A 7,197-nucleotide genomic window follows, 5' to 3' on the forward strand; every position below is an offset into this window, starting at 1 on the left:
CGTGGTTTGTCCCGTGCTTCCCACAATTCCTGCAACCCCAGTTCAAAGGCAAACACGTGAAGCGGGAATTCTTTCCACCAGTAAGAGTGATGCTTGGGATACAGGCACGAGTTCCACATACAGAGAAAGAGCGAGTGGATAGTGTACCTGTCAATCACTCTTGCCTCAGCCAGGCAGGATCTTTATAGGTGAGACCGTCAGCTGGCTATAAAAGGAGTGCACTTGCTTCTTACCGCCTTTTTTTTCCTGGGTCTCTTGGTGGGTGCGTAGGGAGTTGGTCGTTTCAGCGGTGAGGCGGTCCTCAGGGGTGAGGGAAAACAGCCGCTGCTCCTAGGTGAATAAGGTTAAGTTAATTTTTATTTATTTGTCATTGCTAGTTGACTATTTACAATGTGCTTTTTATAGAGGAATATACTTTAATAATATTGTAATTGATAATATACTTTACTAGTCTGCAGGGCTTTGGAGTTTTGGATGTGTGGGTCCTTTAGCCGAACTTGGACACAATGTTGTGCTTTATGGTACAGCGTGATAACTCTTTAATATTTTACTTGTTTTAAATATTGGTCTTGGTTCCCTTTCGTAAACGTTGTTAAGGTACGGTTAGCCGAGCAGGTAGAGGGGAGTCTTGGGGCTGCCAGGGAGCTGATTTTGGCTTTTTATTTTAAATCTCTGCATGATTGGTGTCATTGTGTATTTAATTCTTGGTCTTGGTCCCTCCGTTTCTGTTCTTTTCAACCTGAAAAGGAGAAACTTAACAAACTGAGAGGAGTTGTGCATGGGATTGGGACAGTTAGTCGCTTTTGGTTACCTTTGAGAGTAATTTTTTGCTTATGTGTCACGTCGACGTGTGTGCCCGCGTGCCGGCGTGTCTGCGCGCGTGTGGCTATGCATGCGTACGTGCGTGCGTGGGCCCACACGCATGCCCACTTGAGTGCTTCCGTGTTTGCTCATGCGTGCGTGCCTGCTTGCGTGCCTCCATGTTTGTTCTTGCGGGCGTGCCCGCTTGCGTGCCTCCATGTTTGCTCATGCGCGCCTGCCCACGTGCATGCCCGCCTGCTTGCCTGCGTGTGTGCCCATGCGTGCGTGCGTGCCCGCGTGTGTGCCTATGCCTGGGTGCCTGCCCACATGCATGCCTGCCTGCGTGTCTGCCCAGACCCATGTGCCCATGCCTGCGTGCATGCCCACATGCATGCATATGCGTGCGTGTCTGTGCACGTGCTCGTATGTGTGCCAAGGTGTGCATGCACATGTCTGGGTGCCTGTGTGTAACTATGCCTGCGTGCCTGCCCACGTGTGTGCCCACCTGCTTGTCTGTGTGTGTGCCCATACCTGTGTGCCCGCATGTGTGGCCTTGCCTGTGTGCCTGCCCATGTCCGTGCCCACCTGCGTGCATGCCCGCCTGGGTGCCCATACGTGTGAGTTCTCATTTGTGTCATTAAATTTTGGAATCAATTCTCTCAGACGCTGATTTAATTAAAAAGAAAAAAAAATTTCTGACATTTTAAGCTTGGAAATGAGGAAATCAGAGGTCTGATTGGCACCGGGATTGTTTCCTAATGACTTTAAATAGCTTTCAGTCACTGTTGGGGCAGTTTTATGTTTTTGTTTAATGTGCTTGTGTATTTGATATCATATTTGAAGTCCTGGGGTTTTTCATGTGCTTTCCTTTACAAGCCTGATCTTATTTGCACTTGGTGTTTTACAAACACTGTGGATACCCCAAAGCCTCTCTTCAGCCAATATTGGATGCAGTTTGGCCTTTAAATTTACGTAACAATTGTTTGTTCATTCTCTTTGCATTTCAGTTAAGTTTCCTTGTTGGGGATTTCATAGTTTTCTTATGAAAGGTTTTGTGAAAGTTTACATTTACAGGGGGAGAAGATTTAGTCAGATTGCGTGCCTTTTATTTGGTAATTGTGTATTTGGTATAGTTTTATTTGTCTACATTGTGCTTTTATAGCCCATTTCATAAATTTCTTTAAAAATAAACATTTTGGGGTACTCAGGATTTACAAATGCAGGATTTAATCAGGCAGAGGCTTTAATGTTTTACAATAGTGAATGCACTTAAGTGTCTGTCATAGGCTGCCTTGTAGTGTGGTTTGGCACTTTTACAGAGGAATTGTGTGTTTGGTATCATTTGAATTCATTAAATGTAGATCCTGGTCCTTTTCACAAGCTTTGTGTTAAAAACAAAAACAAAAAACCCCGTATGTTGTCTTCAATTCACAAATAAGAAACAAGTCTTCTAATCAATAGACTTATGGTATTTTCAGTGTAAAAATACACACCTGGACAATTTTGAGTGGCCACGAGCTTGTTTTAGGACAGTGGATGCTCAAAAGTGCCTGGTACTGGCCAGAGTTGAGTGGCGTTTTGGATTTTGTCTCCTGTAAAATCACATGTTGAATATGGGGTTATTCCATAAAATATTCTGTCCCTAGCCTTTGGCATATATTTGCTTTGAAAGATGTGAGACATTTAAAGATAAAAATCAGGAAAGTAACGGGGAGATGGAGGGCCTTGTGTTTCCAGGCAGCGAAGTCGTGTTGTGCAGTGTTGAGTTTTATTTTACAGGCTCAGTGTGCATTTAACATAATAGTAATTTTAAAATTTAGGTCCAGTTCCTCTTTCCCAGGTCCTTTTCCCCCTGTTATTCCACAGGGGGGAAATGATTTGTACAGGTGCTGTTCATAAGCAAGAAGGACAGCAGTGTTGGGTACCAGGGTAGTCAGGACCAAAAACGGCGGGAATTCCAAGTCCCGCCGGGATGCGCTGCCTCCCCCTACTGGCCACACCCAGCGGAGGTTTTAGTGGAGGCTTCTGAAATCTAAATGGTAATGGTTGCTTGTGCCTCCGTTACCTGGCATGTATTTATGGGGTGAATTAAGTGCAAGGAAAACTCTTGTCTCTCAGAAACCCAAAGACCAAACTCAGAGAGGAACCCAATTCTTGCTTTGAGGTAAAATGATGCTGTTAGTGAATTTGTCTGGTTTGTTCTTGATTTCTACCTGAATTATGTGTATTCAGTATCTCGGTGACTGCTGGACACCTTTTTTGGTAGAACACTAGTGATTTCCGAATATTCTCTTCCTGGATTATGTTTAGAATCAGAAAGTTGGATTGTTGGTAGGATTGAGAGCTACTTCTGCCTCTGTTACATGACATACCGAGGTTTTAGGCATTGGGACATTAACTAGCATCACAAATACCACCGTTTCAAGTTCTAAATCCCATTTTTGACTGTGGGGTTTAGGTCCAAGGGTCAGGCTTGAAGGCACCTTTATTGCATCTACTTTGCTCACAGGAATCCTAGAGGGCGTATTTTCTTTCTTTCTTTTTTTTTTTTTTCATTTATTTTATTAGTTGGAGGCTAATTACTTTACAATATCGAAGTGGGTTTTGTCATACATTGACATGAATCAGCCATGGAGTTACATGTATTCCCCATCCCGATCGTCCCTCCCACCTCCCTCTCCACCCGATTCCTCTGGGTCTTCCCAGTGCACCAGGCCCGAGCACTTGTCTCATGCATCCAACCTGGGCTGGTGATCTGTTTCACTATAGATAATATACATGTTTCGATGCTGTTCTCTCGAAACATCCCACCCTCGCCTTCTCCCACAGAGTCCGAAAGTCTGTTCTGTACATCTGTGTTTCTTTTTCTGTTTTGTATGTAAGGTTATCATTACCATCTTTCTAAATTCCATATATATGTGTTAGTATGCTGTAATGTTCTTTATCTTTCTGGCTTACTTCACTCTGTATAATGGGCTCCAGTTTCATCCATCTCATTAGAACTGATTCAAATGAATTCTTTTTAATGGCTGAGTAATATTCCATGGTGTATATGTACCACAGCTTCCTTATCCATTCATCTGCTGATGGGCATCTAGGTTGCTTCCATGTCCTGGCTATTATAAACAGTGCTCCGATGAACATTGGGGTGCACGTGTTAGAGGGCATATTTTCCAAAGAACACATCCACGACAGCCAACATTAGCAATGATTACATTTCTCTCATTGCTACTACCTTGAAGGATCTGTGCTCAGTTTCAGACAGCAGCAATGTTATTTAATGGTTTGGATTATTCATAAAAGTACCCCTAATGATACTAGCTGCTTTCTGCTGTCTCTGATTTTCTAACTAACTGTGTTACTGATTACTTACACTAATACCTCATGAAATGTTGTTGTGGAGGATAGTGAACAGCTCAGCGTCCCATTTCAAAGGTTTAAGTCTTTAGCTATGGTGTTGAAAATAAAATAAACAGATCAGTTTGAGACGCACCGCCCCCCATAGAAGATAAGGGACATTGCCTTTTAGCCTAATATTTCATACTTTCCCTGTGATGTTTGATTAAAGCAGGATGAACTGTGGTTCATTTTGAAGGGGCACTCAGACCTCTGCAGTAGCAATCTCATCTGATCTTGTAGCCACAAGATGAGTGCTGTCCCTTACATTATATTTCACTCTGCATGATTGGGTACCCACCAACCATTTCCAAAAGTTCCTCTGGATAAGGGGGAAAAAGGGATGTTTGTTCCAGCCACTCACCTAAGTAAGTTTGCAAGTTAAGTAACTTTCCTTCTGTGGGGCTAAGCTGCCCACCCTCAGGCAAGTCTCTTTGCAGATTTGTTAAGTTACTACCTTTTTGAGGACCTGCTGTGGAAAATTCCAGTACTAATAAATCTGTGGACTTGTAACATGAAGAAAAAGGAACCAGAACCAGAACCAGCCAGATGAATAAGTGCATTGCTGTGTAGTGAGAGGTGAGGGGTGTTGGGCAGAGGGCAACTCTGCTGTCTCCTGGCTCATTACACAAGGTGTTGGACCCCTTCCCTGCGTCTCTAGAGATAGGAACTACCAGCAGTGGCAGGGTCACTCCTGGACACTGCTGCCTAACTCGATGGTAGAGACCATGTTTCTACAACTAGTTGTTTTCATTAAGCAGGAGCATGTTTTTACCCATACTTGTCTGTATTCCTCTGTACTCTGAGAGTGCTACTGTTACAGAGACATTTGGCAAAATCAGATTGCTTGAATTTCAAAGAAACCTCACTTTGACTTTTTAAAACCAGAATTTTGACTTTTCTTTTTATTCTTTTTGGAAAGCCAATAGCAGACAGTCGACATATGGAATGAACTAGATTGTAGAAAACAAACTTCGGGAGTCAAGAGTACAGGGTGCTGCTTAAATTCCTCTGTTTCAACAGGTATGAGAATGTGGATCTGAATGTAATTTTAGAGCCCAGCTCTATCTATGGGAAAGGGGGAGGGATGAGATTCATGGACCAAGTGGGGAGCAGGGAATGTTAGTCTGCCAGCCTACTTACCCTCATTGTGACATTTGGTAGGAGTGCTGAAGGCATAGGCCAGCAATTAAGGTAATATGTAGGTCATACTCTTCCAAATCTTTACCCTTCCATACATTATGGGCATTTTCCTGCTCCTACAGACATTACTGGGACCACATATCATGTTTCGTACATACTAAGCCTTCAGTCTCTAAGTTTGAGAGAGACTGCTCATTTTCACTCTAAGACAGGTCTGGTAGTTCAGCTGACTTCTAACATATTCAACACTTGGTGTCACTGTTAAAATTTTTCAACGGATTCAGGTATTGAAAGCTGGGGATAAGATTTGAGATTTGCATGCTTATGTCTCCCTGACCCCTGTGTTTCCTGTTCATTTACACCACGGGATGAATGGGTTTGGGTGAGGTGATCATGACAAAAGGTGCTAATGTTATTGGGTTACATTTAAGCTCCTCTATAACAAATGCTCTCCCTTGTCTATGTCCAGGTCATAGTCTCTGACTTCTAACATATTCAACACTTGGTGTCACTGTTAAAAATTTTCAATGGATTCAGGTATTGGAAGCTGGGGATAAGATTTGAGATTTGCATGCTTAAGTCTCCCTGACCCCTGTGTTTCCTGTTCAGTTACACCGTGGGATGAATGGGTTTGGGTGAGGTGATCATGACAAAAAGTGCTAATGTTATTGGGTTACCTTGAAGCTCCTCTATAACAAATGCTCTCCCTTGTCTATGTCCAGGTCATAGTCTCTGACATCTAACATATTCAACACTTGGTGTCACTGTTAAAAATTTTCAACGGATTCAGGTATTGGAAGCTGGGGATAAGATTTGAGATTTGCATGCTTAAGTCTCCCTGACCCCTGTGTTTCCTGTTCAGTTACACCGTGGGATGAATGGGTTTGAGTGAGGTGATCATGACAAAAAGTGCTAATGTTATTGGGTTACCTTGAAGCTCCTCTATAACAAATGCTCTCCCTTGTCTATGTCCAGGTCATAGTCTCTGTCAGTACAGTGGCCAAACCACAAGGCTTGATTGGTAAGAATTCCCCATGTTTGGTGCTGTTTTTCCCAGATTGCTCTCTGATGTTTCTTTAAAACATGTAAAGGTCTTGTGTGTGAACCTGATTTCACCTTTGCAGGTAATTTTCTGACAAGGTTAGTAGTAACTGGATCTGGATTCCTTTCTGGTGAGTGATGAGATTTCATATTAATTTGGGATTGAAACTTTCAGAATATTGGAATACCAAATCACAGCGTGGGACATCTTCTAATCACAGTTTTTACATTTGGAGTTGTTGCTCACTCTGGCGTGAGCATTACATTTTGGAATGCAGTCTTCCCCTGCAGTCTAACCATAAGCCTTATAACCTAGAGTCATGTGTAAATGCCTGCATTATGTAGCTCTAATGCTTGGTACTTTATAACTTGCCACTTGGATTGCTTTGGAGTCAGTCAGATCACAGTTCCAATCTGCTTCCACCAGTAACTGTGTGTAGACATAAATACTGGAGTGGGTAGCCATTTCCCTCTCCAGAGAATCTTCCCGACCCAGAGATCGAACCCGTGTCTCCTGCACTGCAGGCAGATTCTTTACCATCTGAGCCATCAAGGAAGCCCACACTTTTAAGAAGTTCTATCCAAAGTCCAGAAGGAGCTGATGAGGTTGCCACATTGTGGTTGGACCAGGCAGAATGTGCAGAGAACTCTAGTAGAATACTGCATTAGGACTCTGGATAGCTGCGAGTGCCTCAGGAGAGTCTTGAAACTGCTCGATCCCCAAAGAGCAAACCTGTGAGCTTCTGCTAGAGTTCTTCCAGAGTCAAGAGTGGAGGTTCTGCTCTCCTTACCTGGGTCTTTCTCTAGCTGATGATG

General features: G+C 43.2%; 1 long non-coding RNA gene across 2 annotated transcripts; it reads left to right on the forward strand.

Moving 5' to 3' along the window:
* The first annotated feature begins 293 nt into the window (after positions 1 to 293).
* LOC122689651 lies at positions 294 to 6,364 on the forward strand. 2 transcript variants are annotated; one of them, XR_006339875.1, is made up of 4 exons: positions 294 to 334; positions 5,120 to 5,220; positions 5,810 to 5,877; positions 6,316 to 6,364. It is a non-coding gene; the product is annotated as an uncharacterized LOC122689651 (long non-coding RNA). The 2 variants fall into 2 exon arrangements; XR_006339874.1 differs by lacking the exon at positions 6,316 to 6,364 and adding an exon at positions 6,063 to 6,216.
* Positions 6,365 to 7,197: the final 833 nt, after the last annotated feature.

The sequence above is a fragment of the Cervus elaphus genome, chromosome X (assembly GCF_910594005.1).
Source record: "Cervus elaphus chromosome X, mCerEla1.1, whole genome shotgun sequence".
Taxonomy (NCBI): domain Eukaryota; kingdom Metazoa; phylum Chordata; class Mammalia; order Artiodactyla; family Cervidae; genus Cervus; species Cervus elaphus.